Genomic DNA, 16825 nt, shown 5'->3' with positions numbered 1-16825 from the left:
CATTCCTCCATAGGTGAGAGCTATATGCCATAAGTTGATAAAAAAAACCCACTTTTTTCAAAATGGCGGCTTTTTTGTTTATTTTATCTCCATAGCAACCATTTTATGTTTTGTTCCCCTTGAGAAGACGAACAGATTGACGTCAGTTTCGGACATATCGGTAAAAGTAAACTTTTTGTCGTCCTTAGCAACAGTGGTTTTATGCTAACCACGCCCACATTCCTTTTATGTCCATTTCCAGTCTTTTTCAATGTATTCAGTTTCAGGCATGGATGCATGCATTCAATTTTCACTGTATTGTATTGAAATGCATGGGAGTTATAACAGTGCGCCACTTTGCTAGCTTGCCACACGCACGCCGTTCAAAATCTACAACTTCTAATTCCAACATTTTTTCCACAGTAGCTTGCCATAGATGCCCAAAAAGTTTCGAGACGATCGATAAAAATTCCATAGACAAGTTTACGTTTGAATCCAGTGGCAAAGGTGTTTTTTATAGAAAATTCAAGATGGCCGCCTTTTCCCGAGGTCAAAGGTCGACGAAACTCCAGAGGTAATTGTAGACTTATGCTATTGACATGCGAGTCAAATTTCGTGAAAATCGCTCAAAAAAAAGTTCCTTTTTCCCTATTGTGTAAAAACGCGAAAAACTCAAAATGGCTGATTTTGGCACAAAATGGCCGCCAAACCGTAGGTCGTGTCGCCATCACGTAATGATTTCAAAACTTTGTTTGGATATACCCAACAAAGTTATCTGGGTTTCGTTAGCCGATTCATAAAAAAAAAATCCGAAATTTTTTTTTTTTAGCCGAGTCAGCACTTTTTTTTGCGATCGTTTTTTGTTTACCACGGCCACATTCCTTTATCGATTTTGTCGTATGTGACATCGTTTTGTTCAGTGTGGGCCAGGGAATCCTATATTTCATTTTCACGACATTCCGATAAAATATGTGCAAGCTAGCTAAAATGGCGACGGTTGCGAATTCGCCACGCGCACGCGTTTCAAAATCTACAACTTCTAATTCCAACATTTTGTCCACAATTGATTGCCATTGATGCCCAAGAAGTTTCAAAAAGATCGATGAAAATTCCTAGGACGAGTTTTCGTTTGTATCCATTACTAAAGGTGCTTTTTTTTGAAAATTCAAGATGGCCGCCCCTTGCCAAGGTCAAAGGTCAACAAAACTTTTTTGGTTATTGTAGAATCGTGCTAGTGGCATGTGTGTCCGATTTCGTGAAAATCGCTTGAACAAAAGTGTTGTTTTCCCATATTGTCAAAAAACACGAAAATCGCCATTTCTCTGAGTTCGCCACAAAATGGCCGCCAAGCCGTAGGTCGTGTGGACATCCCATAATAATTTTATAACTTCTTTGGGATATTTCCAACACGCGTGTCTTGGTTTCGTTACTGTATTTCAAAATATTTTTTTTTGGCCCCATAAGCGATTTTCGGCCCATTCATTTTTTTTACGGGAACGCTCGCCGTGATGTCATCGTCGTGGGGGGGGTGACATTCTCTTTGCCGAAAATTCATTTTCAATTTATCCTAGGTGTGTGCCAATTTTGGTGAGTTTTCGGGTATGTGGCGGGGGTCAAATTTGAGCTCAAAGTATCCGTTAGAAAGAAGAAGAATAATTAAAGCCGCAAGCGGCGTTGTATGGCCCGCAGACGCAACCCGCCTTCCACGCCCAACTCTACGCACCACCGCCCTCACCGCCCACTTTTGATAATGGCTAGTCAAAACTGCATATGCTAATTATGCTAACTATGCTAGCAATGCTAATGTGGCTAAAAGTGCTAGCATAGCGATCAGCACCATCAACTGACTCAGAAAAACAAATTACCTAAAATGCTAATTATGCTAAATATGTAAGCTATGCTAATGTGGCTAAAATTGCTAGCATATTGATCAGCATCATTAACTGATTCAGAAAAACACATTACCTACAATGCTAATCATGCTAACTATGCTAGCTATGCTAATGTGGCTAAAAGTGCTAGCATAGCGATCAGCATCATCAACTGACTCAGAAGAACACATTACCTAAAATGCTAATTATGCTAACTATGTTAGCTATGCTAATGTGGCGAAAAGTGCTAGCATAGCGATCAGCATCATCAACTGACTCAGAAAAAGACATTACCTAAAATGCTAATTATGCTAACTATGCTAGTTATGCTAACATAGCTAAAAGTGCTAGCATAGCGATCAGCATCATCAACTGACTCAGAAAAACACATTCCTCCATTGGTGAGAGTTATATGTCATAAGTTGCTAAAAAAAACACTTTTTCCAAAATGGCGGCTTTTCTGTTGATTTTATCTCCATAGCAACCATTTTATGTTTTGGTCCCCTCGGGAAGACGAACAGATTGACGTCAGTTTCGGACAAATCGGTAAAAGTAAACTTTTTGTCGTCCTTAGCAACAGTGGTTTTATGCTAACCACGCCCACATTCCTTATATGTCCATATCCAGTGTTTTTCAATGTATTCAGTTTCAGGCATTAATGCATGCATTCAATTTTCACTGTATTGTATTGAAATGCATGGGAGTTATAACAGTGCGCCACTTTGCTAGCTTGCCACGCGCACGCCGTTCAAAATCTACAACTTCTAATTCCAACATTTTTTACACAGTAGCTTGCCATTGATGCCCAAAAAGTTTTGAGACGATCGAAGAAAATTCCAACGACAAGTTTACGTTTGAATCTGGTGGTTAAGGTGTTTTTTATAGAAAATTCAAGATGGCCGCCTTTTCCCGAGGTCAAAGGTCGACGAAACTCCAAAGGTGATTGTAGACTTACGCTAGGGACATGCGAGTCAAATTTCGTGAAAATCGCTCGAAAAAAAGTTAAATTTTCCATATCGTGTAAAAACGCGAAAAACTTAAAATGGCAGATTTTGGCACAAAATGGCCTCCAAACCGTAGGTCGTGTGGCCATCACGTAATGATTTCAAAACTTTCTTCGGATATACCCGACAAAGTTATCTGGATGTCGTTAGCCGATTCTTAAAAATAAAATCCGAATTTTTTTTTTTTTTGCCGAGTCAGCACTTTTTTTTGCGACGGTTTTTTGTTTACCACGGCCACATTCCTTTATCGATTTTGTCGTATGTGACATCGTTTTGTTCAGTGTGGGCCAGGGTATCGCATATTTCAGTTTCAGGCTATTCCGATAGAATATGTGCGAGCTAGCTAAAATGGCGATGGTTGCGAATTCGCCATGCGCACGCGTTTCAAATTCTACAACTTCTAATTCCAACATTTTGTCCACAGTAGCTTGCCATTGATGCCTGAGAAGTTTCAAAAAGATCGATAAAAATCCCTAGGACGAGTTTTCGTTTGTATACGTTACTAAAGGTGCTTTTTTATGAAAATTCAAGATGGCCGCCCCTTCCAAAGGTCAAAGGTCAACGAAACTTCTTTGGTTATTGTAGAATCAGGGTCTTGGCATGTGTGTGCAATTTCGTGACAATCGCATAAACAAAAGTGTCGTTTTCCCATATTGTCAAAAAACACGAAAATCGCCATTTCTCTGAGTTCGCCACAAAATGGCCGCCAAGCTGTAGGTCGTGTGGCCATCCCATAATGATTTCAAATCTTCTTTGGGATATCTCCAACACGCGTGTTTTGGGTTCGTAACTGTATTCCAAAATATTTTTTTTTGGCCCCATAAGCGATTTTCGGCCCATTCATTTTTTTTACGAGAACGCTCGCCGTGATGTCATCGTCGTGGGGGGGTTGACGTTTTCTTTGCCGAAAATTCATTTTCAATTTATCCCAGATGTGTGCCAATTTTGGTGAGTTTTCGGGTATGTGGCGGGGGTCAAATTTGAGCTCAAAGACGCCGTTAGAAACGAGAAGAATAATTAAAGCCGCAAGCGGCGTTGTATGGCCCGCAGACGCACCCCGCCTTCCACGCCCAACTCTACGCACCACCGCTGACCTCAACGCCCTCACAGCCCGCAAATTAAAAGCTAGTCAAGGCTGGATTTGCTAATTATGCTAACAATGCTAACTATGCTAATGTGGCTAAAAGTGCTAGCATTGCAATCAGCATCATCAACTAACTCAGAAAAACACATTACCTAAAATGCTAATTATGCTAACTATGCTGGCTATGCTAATGTGGCTAAAAGTGCTAGCATAGCGATCAGCATCATCAACTGACTCAGAAAAACCCAATACCTAAAATGCTAATTATGCTAACTATGCTAACTATGCTAATGTCGCTAAAATTGCTAGCATAGCGATCAGCATCATCAACTGACTCAGAAAAACACAATACCTGAAATGCTAATTATTCTAACTATGCTAGTTATGCTAACATAGCTTAAAGTGCTAGCATAGCGATTAGCATCATCAACTGACTCAGAAAAACACATTCCTCCATTGGCGAGAGCTACATGTCATAAGTTGATAAAAAACCCACTTTTTCCAAAATGGCGGCTTTTCTGTTGATTTTATCTCCATAGCAACCATTTTATGTTTTGGTCCCCTCTGGAGGACGAACAGATTGACGTCAGTTTCGGACAAATCGGTAAAAGCAAACTTTTTGTTGTCCTTAGCAACAGTGGTTTTATGCTAACCACGCCCACATTCCTTATATGTCCATATCCAGTGTTTTTCAATGTATTCTGTTTCAGGCATTAATGCATGCATTCAATTTTCACTGTATTGTATTGAAATGCATGGGAGTTATAACAGTGCGCCACTTTGCTAGCTTGCCACGCGCACGCCGTTCAAAATCTACAACTTCTAATTCCAACATTTTTTACACAGTAGCTTGCCATTGATGCCCAAAAAGTTTTGAGACGATCGAAGAAAATTCCAACGACAAGTTTACGTTTGAATCTGGTGGTTAAGGTGTTTTTTATAGAAAATTCAAGATGGCCGCCTTTTCCCGAGGTCAAAGGTCGACGAAACTCCAAAGGTGATTGTAGACTTACGCTAGGGACATGCGAGTCAAATTTCGTGAAAATCGCTCGAAAAAAAGTTCATTTTTCCATATCGTGTAGAAACGCGAAAAACTCAAAATGGCAGATTTTGGCACAAAATGGCCGCCAAACCGTAGGTCGTGTCGCCATCACGTAATGATTTCAAAACTTTCTTTGGATATACCCGACAAAGTTATCTGAGTTTCGTTAGCCGATTCTTAAAAATAAAATCCTAAAAAATTTTTTTTAGCCGAGTCAGCACTTTTTTTTGCGACGGTTTTTTGTTTACCACGGCCACATTCCTTTATCGATTTTGTCGTGCGTGACATCGTTTTGTTCAGTGTGGGCCAGGGTATCGCATATTTCAGTTTCAGGCTGTTCCGATAAAATATGTGCGAGCTAGCTAAAATGGCGACGGTTGCGAATTCGCCACGCGCACGCGTTTCAAATTCTACAACTTCTAATTCCAACATTTTGTCCACAGTAGCTTGCCATTGATGCCCGAGAAGTTTCAAAAAGATCGATAAAAATCCCTAGGACGAGTTTTCGTTTGTATCCGTCAATAAAGGTGCTTTTTTATGAAAATTCAAGATGGCCGCCCCTTCCCAAGGTCAAAGGTCAACAAAACTTCTTTGGTAGTTGTAGAATCGTGTTTGTGGCATGTGTGTGCAATTTCGTGAAAATCGCTTGAACAAAAGTGTAGTTTTCCCATATTGTCAAAAAACACGAAAATCGCCATTTCTCTGAGTTCGCCACAAAATGGCCGCCAAGCCGTAGGTCGTGTGGCCATCCCATAATGATTTCAAAACTTCTTTGGGATATATCCAACACGTGTGTTTTGGTCTCATACCTGTATTTCGAAATATTTTTTTTTGGCCCCATAAGCGATTTTCGGCCCATTCATTTTTTTTACGGGAACGCTCGCCGTGATGTCATCGTCGTGGGGGGGGGGGACGTTCTCTTTGCCGAAAATTCATTTTCAATTTATCCCAGGTGTCTGCCAATTTTGGTGAGTTTTCGGGTATGTGGCGGGGGTCAAATTTGAGCTCAAAGTGGAAGAAAGAAAGTAGAAGAAAAATAATAATAATAATAATAATTAAAGCCGCAAGCGGCGTTGTATGGCCCGCAGACGCAACCCGCCTTCCACGCCCAACTCTACGCACCACCGCTGACCTCACCGCCCTCACAGCCCGCAAATTAAAAGCTAGTCAAGGCTGGATTTGCTAATAATGCTAACAATGCTAACTATGCTAATGTGGCTAAAAGTGCTAGCATTGCGATCAGCATCATCAACTGACTCAGAAAAACACATTATCTAAAATGCTAATTATGCTAACTATCTTAGCTACGCTAATGTGGCTAAAAGTGCTAGCATTGCGATAAGCATCATCAACTGACTCAGAAAAACACATGACCTAAAAAGCTAATTATGCTAACTATGCTAGCTATGCTAATGTGGCTAAAATTGCTAGCATAGCGATCAGCATCATCAACTGACTCAAACACATTACCTGATATGCTAATTATGCTAACTATGCTAGTTATGCTAACATAGCTAAAAGTGCTAGCATAGCGATTAGCATCATCAACTGACTCAGAAAAACACATTCCTCCATTGGCGAGAGCTACATGTCAAAGGTTGATAAAAAAAACACTTTTTCCAAAATGGCGGCTTTTCTGTTGATTTTATCTCCATAGTAACCATTTTATGTTTTGGTCCCCTCGGGAGGACGAACAGATTGACGTCAGTTTCGGACAAATCGGTAAAAGTAAACTTTTTGTTGTCCTTAGCAACAGGGGTTTTATGCTAACCACGCCCACATTCCTTATATGTCCATATCCAGTGTTTTTCAATGTATTCTGTTTCAGGCATTAATGCACACATTCAATTTTCACTGTATTGTATTGAAATGCATGGGAGTTGTAACACTGCGCCACTTTGCTAGCTTGCCACGCGCACGCCGTTCAAAATCTACAACTTCTAATTCCAACATTTTTTCCACAGTAGCTTGCCATTGATGCCCAAAAAATTTTGAGACGATTGATGAAAATTCCAACGACAAGTTTACGTTTGAATCTGGTGGTAAAGGTGTTTTTTATAGAAAATTCAAGATGGCCGCCTTTTCCCGAGGTCAAAGGTCGACGAAACTCCAGAGGTGAATGTAAACTTACGCTAGGGACATGCGAGTCAAATTTCGTGAAAATCGCTCGAAAAAAAGTTCATTTTTCCATATTGTGTAAAAACGCGAAAAACTCAAAATGGCAGATTTTGGCACAAAATGGCCGCCAAACCGTAGGTCGTGTCGCCATCACGTAATGATTTCAAAACTTTCTTTGGATATACCCGACAAAGTTATCTGGGTTTCGTTAGCCGATTCTTAAAAATAAAATCCGAAAAAAAATTTTTTTGCCGAGTCAGCACTTTTTTTTGCGATCGTTTTTGGTTTACCACGGCCACATTCCTTTATCGATTTTGTCGTATGTGACATCGTTTTGTTCAGTGTGGGCCAGGGTATCGCATATTTCAGTTTCAGGCTATTCCGATAAAATATGTGCGAGCTAGCTAAAATGGCGACGGTTGCGAATTCGCCACGCGCACGCGTTTCAAATTCTACAACTTCTAATTCCAACATTTTGTCCACAGTAGCTTGCCATTGATGCCCGAGAAGTTTCAAAAAGATCGATAAAAATCCCTAGGACGAGTTTTCGTTTGTATACGTTACTAAAGGTGCTTTTTTATGAAAATTCAAGATGGCCGCCCCTTCCCAAGGTCAAAGGTCAACGAAACTTCATTGGTAGTTTTAGAATCATGGTCTTGGCATGTGTGTGCAATTTCGTAAAAATCGCTTAAACAAAAGGGTCGTTTTCCCATTTTGTCAAAAAACACGAAAATCGCCATTTCTCTGAGTTCGCCACAAAATGGCCGCCAAGCCGTAGGTCGTGTGGCCATCCCATAATGATTTCATAAATTCTCTGGGATATATCCAACACGCGTGTTTTGGTTTCGTAACTGTATTTCAAAATATTTTTTTTTGGCCCCATAAGCGATTTTCGGCCCATTCATTTTTTTTACGGGAACGCTCGCCGTGATGTCATCGTTGTGGGGGAGGTGACGTTGTCTTTGCCGAAAATTCATTTTCAATTTATCCCAGGTGTGTGCCAATTTTGGTGAGTTTTCGGGTATGTGGCGGGGGTCAAATTTGAGCTCAAAGGCGCGATAAGAAAGCGGAATAATAATAATGAAACAAAGCAGAAACAATATAGAAGTTTTTGCGGTTAGGATTTCCTATGTATTTCAATGCGGCCTGTCTTTTACTATGGGCTGGGCATGTCTTTTTGGCTTTAAACCCGTCTTTTGAGGGCTTTTTGGGGCTTTTTTGTGTTTTTGTCGTCATTTTTGCGACTACAATTTTTACGTTTTTGCGTTGGTGTTGTGCGTGTGTGTGTGTATTTTTGTTGCGTTACACAATTGTCGTGTTGTTGTGTGCTTTGGGCGACTTTTGACCCCATTTTTTGGCGTTTTGACGCGTTTTTTTGACGTTTTGGACCTTTTTGAGTGTTCGACCCTCGTAGCAGTTACAATATGGTCCTTGCAGTCTATGACTGCTGCGGGCCATAATTAAAGCCGCAAGCGGCGTTGTATGGCCCGCAGACGCAACCCGCCTTCCACGCCCAACTCTACGCACTACCGCGGCCCTCTCCGCCCTCACCGCCCACAAATTAAAAGCTAATCAAGGCTGGATTTGCTCATAATGCTAATTATGCTAACTATGCTAATGTGACTAAAAGTCCTAGCATAGCGATCAGCATAATCAACTCTCTCAGAAAAACACATTTCCTAAAATGCTAACTATGCTAACTATGCTAGCTATGCTAATGTGCCTTAATGAGCTAGCATTGCGATTAGCATCATCAACTGACTCAAAAAAACACATTTCCTAAAATGCTAATTATGCTAACTATGCTAGCTATGCTAATGTGGCTAAAAGTGCTAGCATAGCGATCAGCATCATCAACTGACTCAGAAAAACACATTACCTAAAATGCTAATTATGCTAACTATGCTAACTATGCTAATGTGGCTAAAAGTGCTAGCATAGCAATCAGCATCTTCAACTGACTCAGAAAAACACATTACCTAAAATGCTAATTATGCTAACTATGCTAGCTATGCTAACATAGCTAAAAGTGCTAGCATAGCGATCAGCATCATCAACTGACTCAAAAAAACACATTTCCTAAAATGCTAATTATGCTAACTATGCTAGCTATGCAAATGTGGCTAAAATTGCTAGCATAGCGATCAGCATCATCAACTGACTCAGAAAAACACATTCCTCCATTGGTGAGAGTTATATGTCATAAGTTGCTAAAAAGCCCACTTTTTCCAAAATGGCGGCTTTTCTGTTGATTTTATCTCCATAGCAACCATTTTATGTTTTGGTCCCCTCGGGAGGACGAAAAGATTGACGTCAGTTTCGGACAAATCGGTAAAAGTAAACTTTTTGTTGTCCTTAGCAACAGTGGTTTTATGCTAACCACGCCCACATTCCTTATATGTCCATATCCAGTGTTTTTCAATGTATTCAGTTTCAGGCATTAATGCATGCATTCAATTTTCACTGTATTGTATTGAAATGCATGGGAGTTATAACAGTGCGCCACTTTGCTAGCTTGCCACGCGCACGCCGTTCAAAATCTACAACTTCTAATTCCAACATTTTTTACACAGTAGCTTGCCATTGATGCCCAAAAAGTTTCGAGACAATCGATGAAAATTCCAACGACAAGTTTACGTTTGAATCTGGTGGTAAAGGTGTTTTTTATAGAAAATTCAAGATGGCCGCCTTTTCCCGAGGTCAAAGGTCGACGAAACTCCAAAGGTGATTGTAGACTTACGCTAGGGACATGCGAGTCAAATTTCGTCAAAATCGCTCGAAAAAAAGTTCATTTTTCCATATTGTGTAAAAACGCGAAAAACTCAAAATGGCAGATTTTGGCACAAAATGGCCGCCAAACCGTAGGTCGTGTCGCCATCACGTAATGATTTCAAAACTTTCTTTGGATATACCCGACAAAGTTATCTGGGTTTCGTTAGCCGATTCTTAAAAATAAAATCCGAAAAAAATTTTTTTTGCCGAGTCAGCACTTTTTTTTGCGATCGTTTTTGGTTTACCACGGCCACATTCCTTTATCGATTTTGTCGTATGTGACATCGTTTTGTTCAGTGTGGGCCAGGGTATCGCATATTTCAGTTTCAGGCTATTCCGATAAAATATGTGCGAGCTAGCTAAAATGGCGACGGTTGCGAATTCGCCACGCGCACGGGTTTCAAATTCTACAACTTCTAATTCCAACATTTTGTCCACAGTAGCTTGCCATTGATGCCCGAGAAGTTTCAAAAAGATCGATAAAAATCCCTAGGACGAGTTTTCGTTTGTATACGTTACTAAAGGTGCTTTTTTATGAAAATTCAAGATGGCCGCCCCTTCCCAAGGTCAAAGGTCAACGAAACTTCATTGGTAGTTGTAGAATCATGGTCTTGGCATGTGTGTGCAATTTCGTGAAAATCGCTTAAACAAAAGGGTCGTTTTCCCATTTTGTCAAAAAACACGAAAATCGCCATTTCTCTGAGTTCGCTACAAAATGGCCGCCAAGCCGTAGGTCGTGTGGCCATCCCATAATGATTTCATAAATTCTCTGGGAAACCAAAACACGCGTGTTTTGGTTTCGTAACTGTATTTCAAAATATTTTTTTTTGGCCCCATAAGCGATTTTCGGCCCATTCATTTTTTTTACGGGAACGCTCGCCGTGATGTCATCGTTGTGGGGGAGGTGACGTTGTCTTTGCCGAAAATTCATTTTCAATTTATCCCAGGTGTGTGCCAATTTTGGTGAGTTTTCGGGTATGTGGCGGGGGTCAAATTTGAGCTCAAAGGCGCGATAAGAAAGCGGAATAATAATAATGAAACAAAGCAGAAACAATATAGAAGTTTTTGCGGTTAGGATTTCCTATGTATTTCAATGCGGCCTGTCTTTTACTATAGGCTGGGCATGTCTTTTTGGCTTTAAACCCGTCTTTTGAGGGCTTTTTGGGGCTTTTTTGTGTTTTTGTCGTCATTTTTGCGACTACAATTTTTACGTTTTTGCGTTGGTGTTGTGCGTGTGTGTGTGTATTTTTGTTGCGTTACACAATTGTCGTGTTGTTGTGTGCTTTGGGCGACTTTTGACCCCATTTTTTGGCGTTTTGACGCGTTTTTTTGACGTTTTGGACCTTTTTGAGTGTTCGACCCTCGTACCAGTTACAATATGGTCCTTGCAGTCTATGACTGCTGCGGGCCATAATGAAACAAAGCAGAAACAATATAGAAGTTTTTGCAGTCAGGTGGCCTATGTATTTCAATGCGGCCTGTCTTTTACTATAGGCTGGGCATGTCTGTTTGGCTTTAAACCCGTCTTTTGAGGGCTTTTTGGGGCTTTTTTGTGTTTTTGTCGTCATTTTTGCGACTACAATTTTAACGTTTGTGCGATGGTGTTGTGCGTGTGTGTGTGTATTTTTGTTGCGTTACACAATTGTCGTGTCGTTTTGTGCTTTGGGCGACTTTTGACCCCATTTTTTGGCGTTTTGACGCGTTTTTTTGACGTTTTGGACTTTTTGAGTGTTCGACCCTCGTACCAGTTACAATATGGTCCTTGCACTCTGTGAGTGCTGCGGGCCATAATAATAATGAAACGAAGCAGAAACAATATAGAAGTTTTTGCGGTTAGGATTTCCCATGTATTTCAATGCGGCCTGTCTTTTACTATAGGCTGGGCATGTCTTTTTGGCTTTAAACCCGTCTTTTGAGGGCTTTTTTGGGCATTTTTGTGTTTTTGTCGTCATTTTTGCGACTACAATTTTTACGTTTTTGCGTTGGTGTTGTGCGTGTGTGTGTGTATTTTTGTTGCGTTACACAATTGTCGTGTCGTTGTGTGCTTTGGGTGACTTTTGACCCCATTTTTTGGCGTTTTGACGCGTTTTTTTGACGTTTTGGACTTTTTGAGTGTTCGACCCTCGTACCAGTTACAATATGGTCCTTGCAGTCTATGACTGCTGCGGGCCATAATAAAAAAACATTCGAAAAACAATATAGAAGTTTTTGCAGTCAGGTGGCCTATGTATTTCAATGCGGCCTGTCTTTTACTATAGGCTGGGCATGTCTTTTTGGCTTTAAACCTGTCTTTTGAGGGCTTTTTTGGGCTTTTGTCGTCATTTTTGCGACTACAATTTTGACGTTTGTGCGTTGGTGTTGTGCGTGTGTGTGTGTATTTTTGTTGCGTTACACAATTGTCGTGTCGTTGTGTGCTTTGGCCGACTTTTGACCCCATTTTTTGGCGTTTTGACGCGTTTTTTTGACGTTTTGGACTTTTTGAGTGTTCGACCCTCGTACCAGTTACAATATGGTCCTTGCAGTCTATGACTGCTGCGGGCCATAATAATGAAACGAAGCAGAAACAATATAGAAGTTTTTGCAGTCAGGTGGCCTATGTATTTCAATGCAGCCTGTCTTTTACTATAGGCTGGGCATGTCTTTTTGGCTTTAAACCCGTCTTTTGAGGGCTTTTTGGGGCTTTTTTGTGTTTTTGTCGTCATTTTTGCGACTACAATTTTAACGTTTGTGCGATGGTGTTGTGCGTGTGTGTGTTTATTTTTGTTGCGTTACACAATTGTCGTGTCGTTTTGTGCTTTGGGCGACTTTTGACCCCATTTTTTGGCGTTTTGACGCGTTTTTTTGACGTTTTGGACCTTTTTGAGTGTTCGACCCTCGTACCAGTTACAATATGGTCCTTGCAGTCTATGACTGCTGCGGGCCATAATAATGAAACAAAGCAGAAACAATATAGAAGTTTTTGCGTTTAGGATTTCCTATGTATTTCAATGCGGCCTGTCTTTTACTATAGGCTGGGGCATGTCTTTTTGGCTTTAAACCCGTCTTTTGAGGGCTTTTTGGGGCTTTTTTGTGTTTTTGTCGTCATTTTTGCGACTACAATTTTAACGTTTATGCGATGGTGTTGTGCGTGTGTGTGTGTATTTTTGTTGCGTTACACAATTGTCGTGTCGTTTTGTGCTTTGTGCGACTTTTGACCCCATTTTTTGGCGTTTTGACGCGTTTTTTTGACGTTTTGGACCTTTTTGAGTGTTCGACCCTCGTACCAGTTACAATATGGTCCTTGCAGTCTATGACTGCTGCGGGCCATAATAATAATGAAACAAAGCAGAAACAATATAGAAGTTTTTGCAGTCAGGTGGCCTATGTATTTCAATGCGGCCTGTCTTTTACTATAGGCTGGGCATGTCTTTTTGGCTTTAAACCCGTTCTTTGAGGGCTTTTGGGGGCTTTTTTGTGTTTTTGTCGTCATTTTTGCGACTACAAATTTGTCATTTGTGTGGGGGTGTTGTGCGTGTGTGTGTGTTTTTTTGTTGCATTACACAATTGTCGTCTCGTTGTGTGCTTTGGGCGACTTTTGACCGCATTTTTTGGCGTTTTGACGCGTTTTTTTGTCGTTTTGGACTTTTTGAGTGTTCGACCCTTGTAGCAGTTACAATATGGTCCTTGCAGTCTATGACTGCTGCGGGCCATAATAATGAAACGAAGCAAAAACAATATAGAAGTTTTTGCAGTCAGGTGGCCTATGTATTTCAATGCGGCCTGTCTTTTACTATAGGCTGGGCATGTCTTTTTGGCTTTAAACCTGTCTTTTGAGGGCTTTTTGGGGCTTTTTTGTGTTTTTGTCGTCATTTTTGCGACTACAGTTTTTACGTTTTTGCGTTGGTGTTGTGCGTGTGTGTGTGTATTTTTGTTGCGTTACACAATTGTCGTGTTGTTTTGTGCTTTGGGCGACTTTTGACCCCATTTTTTGGCATTTTAACGCGTTTTTTTGACGTTTTGGACCTTTTTGAGTGCTCGACCCTCGTACCAGTTACAATATGGTCCTTGCACTCTGTGAGTGCTGCGGGCCATAATAATAATAATGAAACGAAGCAGAAACAATATAGAAGTTTTTGCAGTCAGGTGGCCTATGTATTTCAATGCGGCCTGTCTTTTACTATAGGCTGGGCATGTCTGTTTGGCTTTAAACCCGTCTTTTGAGGGCTTTTTTGGGCTTTTTTGTGTTTTTGTCGTCATTTTTGCGACTACAATTCTAACGTTTGTGCGATGGTGTTGTGCGTGTGTGTGTGTATTTTTGTTGCGTTACACAATTGTCGTGTCGTTGTGTGCTTTGGGCGACTTTTGACCCCATTTTTTGGCGTTTTGACGCGTTTTTTTGACGTTTTGGACCTTTTTGAGTGTTCGACCCTCGTACCAGTTACAATATGGTCCTTGCAGTCTATGACTGCTGCGGGCCATAATAATAATAATGAAACGAAGCAGAAACAATATAGAAGTTTTTGCAGTCAGGTGGCCTATGTATTTCAATGCGGCCTGTCTTTTACTATAGGCTGGGCATGTCTTTTTGACTTTAAACCCGTCTTTTGAGGGCTTTTTGGGGCTTTTTTGTGTTTTTGTCGTCATTTTTGCGACTACAATTTTGACGTTTTTGCGTTGGTGTTGTGCGTGTGTGTGTCTATTTTTGTTGCGTTACACAATTGTCGTGTCGTTTTGTGCTTTGGGCGACTTTTGACCCCATTTTTTGGCGTTTTGACGCGTTTTTTTGACGTTTTGGACCTTTTTGAGTGTTCGACCCTCGTAGCAGTTACAATATGGTCCTTGCAGTCTATGACTGCTGCGGGCCATAATAATTAAGTTGCAAATTACACAAAAGAGGAATGCATGAAAAGATGAGGCTGGAGGAAGGACATGAATCTCTTTAATAATAAATAATATCAATACAAATACGTGTTTTTTTCCTGCGGGACTGGAGACGAAACAAAATCAATGCATCTCTATTACTGTGCGGGAATAAATTCTATGAGTTTTGCGGGTGCGGGCGGGAGTGTAACGCACACGTTGCGGGAGCGGGCGGGATTGGTCAGAAATTCAGCGGGCGGGAGCGGGATGAAGAAAATAGTCCCGCGCAGGGCTCTACCCTACGGCATCACGTTGTCTGTGACGTCACATGATGTCTGTCGGACACTGCCGGCTAGCGTTGTCATAGACATTTACATGAGCGTGATGGCTGCATTAAAAGTTGGGAGAAAGCGGGAGAGTCCTATTTGGGACTTTTTTGAATATAACAGCGTAGAAAACTAAAGTAAGTGCCTTGTAGTCGAAGCAGGAGACAAAATTTGTGGAACGCTCCTCAAAGGGAAAAAACCCTACGAAAAGTACATTTAAAAAGCGCACACAAAAACGCAAATCAACACTACCTACAAGCTAGCCTGTCGCCCGCCCTCCCCCGAAAAAGAAGCAAGAGCAGGGAACGTAATGCTGTTGTCGGCTGTTGTAATTAATTTAAGGATGGTTGTACTTGTGTCCTCTGAATAATAAGTGTTTCAAAATGGATCTTTGATTGAGTTTTTATTATACAATACTTATTCTGATGATTTTGAATCATGCACCTGACAAATATCCTAATTTACAAAAAAAAGAAGAAAAAACTAAAACTAACACTAAAACTAGGGCTGCACGATATGAAGAAAACTTGCGATATGCGATATCAGTGATTAATATTGCGATAACGATATAATTTGCGGTATATAAACAATTAGCAAAACAACCAAAAATATTATTCCCATTCCATTACAACAGCTTAAAAATTATACTACAAAGGACCCTTGTTGACATAGGAGGTAAACATACAACATAATAGGGCGCCATCCGATTAGTTAACAACGTGAAGGGGTCCATCTGATTGGTCAAATGCGCAAAGGGATTCATTCAATCCATTTAACACTTCAAGCTGCCATAAAATTGTTTGGCCACATCTAAGGTAACCATTTATTGCAAATTTGCTGTCTTTTGCGGTATGCATATTGCACAGCTTGAAATTGCGATAACGATAAATTTGCAGTATATTGTGCATGCCTAACTAAAACTAATAAAAACTAAACTAAAACGAAGCAATTTCAAAAAATAAAAACTAGTAAAGCTGCCTCTAAAAACTAATTAAAACTAAATAAATTTAAAAACAAAACTTCAAAACGAAATAAAAACTAAAACTAATAAAAAATCCGAAACTATTATAACCTTGATGTGTTCATGAGTATGTACTTTCTTCTGCATATCAATGCTTCTTTGATGAAGACTTTGTATTTTCTTGGTGATTTTTCAGCTTTCTTTGCTTTTTTTGTCTTTGCTGTTTACATCGTCAGGAATGTCCTCTTAGCAACCTTTGCTGCAACTTTCAAATCAGAGAAACAAAATGTTTGTTTTTTTACCTTAGCCTCATGTTTTTGATGGATTTGTCTCTTTTTAGAGGAAATGATTAACATGTCTGCTCAGAGAGCTTTTTGGAGAAATGTAAAGTTTAGTTTGGCTCCTGTTGCCAAAAAAATGTCTCCAACAAACATGCATTTGTGTGACTGACAGAGCGTCTTAAAGGCATGAAGACAGGAGCCCTCATGGGCCTCCTACACCAGGCTTTTGGGATAAAAAAAGAAGCTAATTTTAAAAACTTCAAACTTCAAAGCCAGTTTGCGTATTTTGCAGCCATTTTAATTGAAAATAACAAACCTTTAAAAAATATATTTTCATTGCTTAATCTAAAATAATGTGCAGAAAACAAGCATCATCAGACAATTGAAACAACTTTTCTTGTTGTCTTTGCTGCTCATTTGTGTCGACACAAATTTTCATTTTAGACTAAATAAAATCAAAGCCGAGGACATATCTGATGGTTTGTTGGAGAAAGAGCGCCCTCAAGTGGACAAAAGGAGAATCTCGCCAAACTACTCACCACAGTCGC

The sequence above is a fragment of the Oryzias latipes genome, chromosome 23, assembly GCF_053564925.1.
Source record: "Oryzias latipes strain Hd-rR chromosome 23, Olatipes_Hd-rR_3.1".
Classification (NCBI taxonomy): Eukaryota; Metazoa; Chordata; class Actinopteri; order Beloniformes; family Adrianichthyidae; genus Oryzias; species Oryzias latipes.
Note: the sequence above shows the minus strand (reverse complement) of the source record.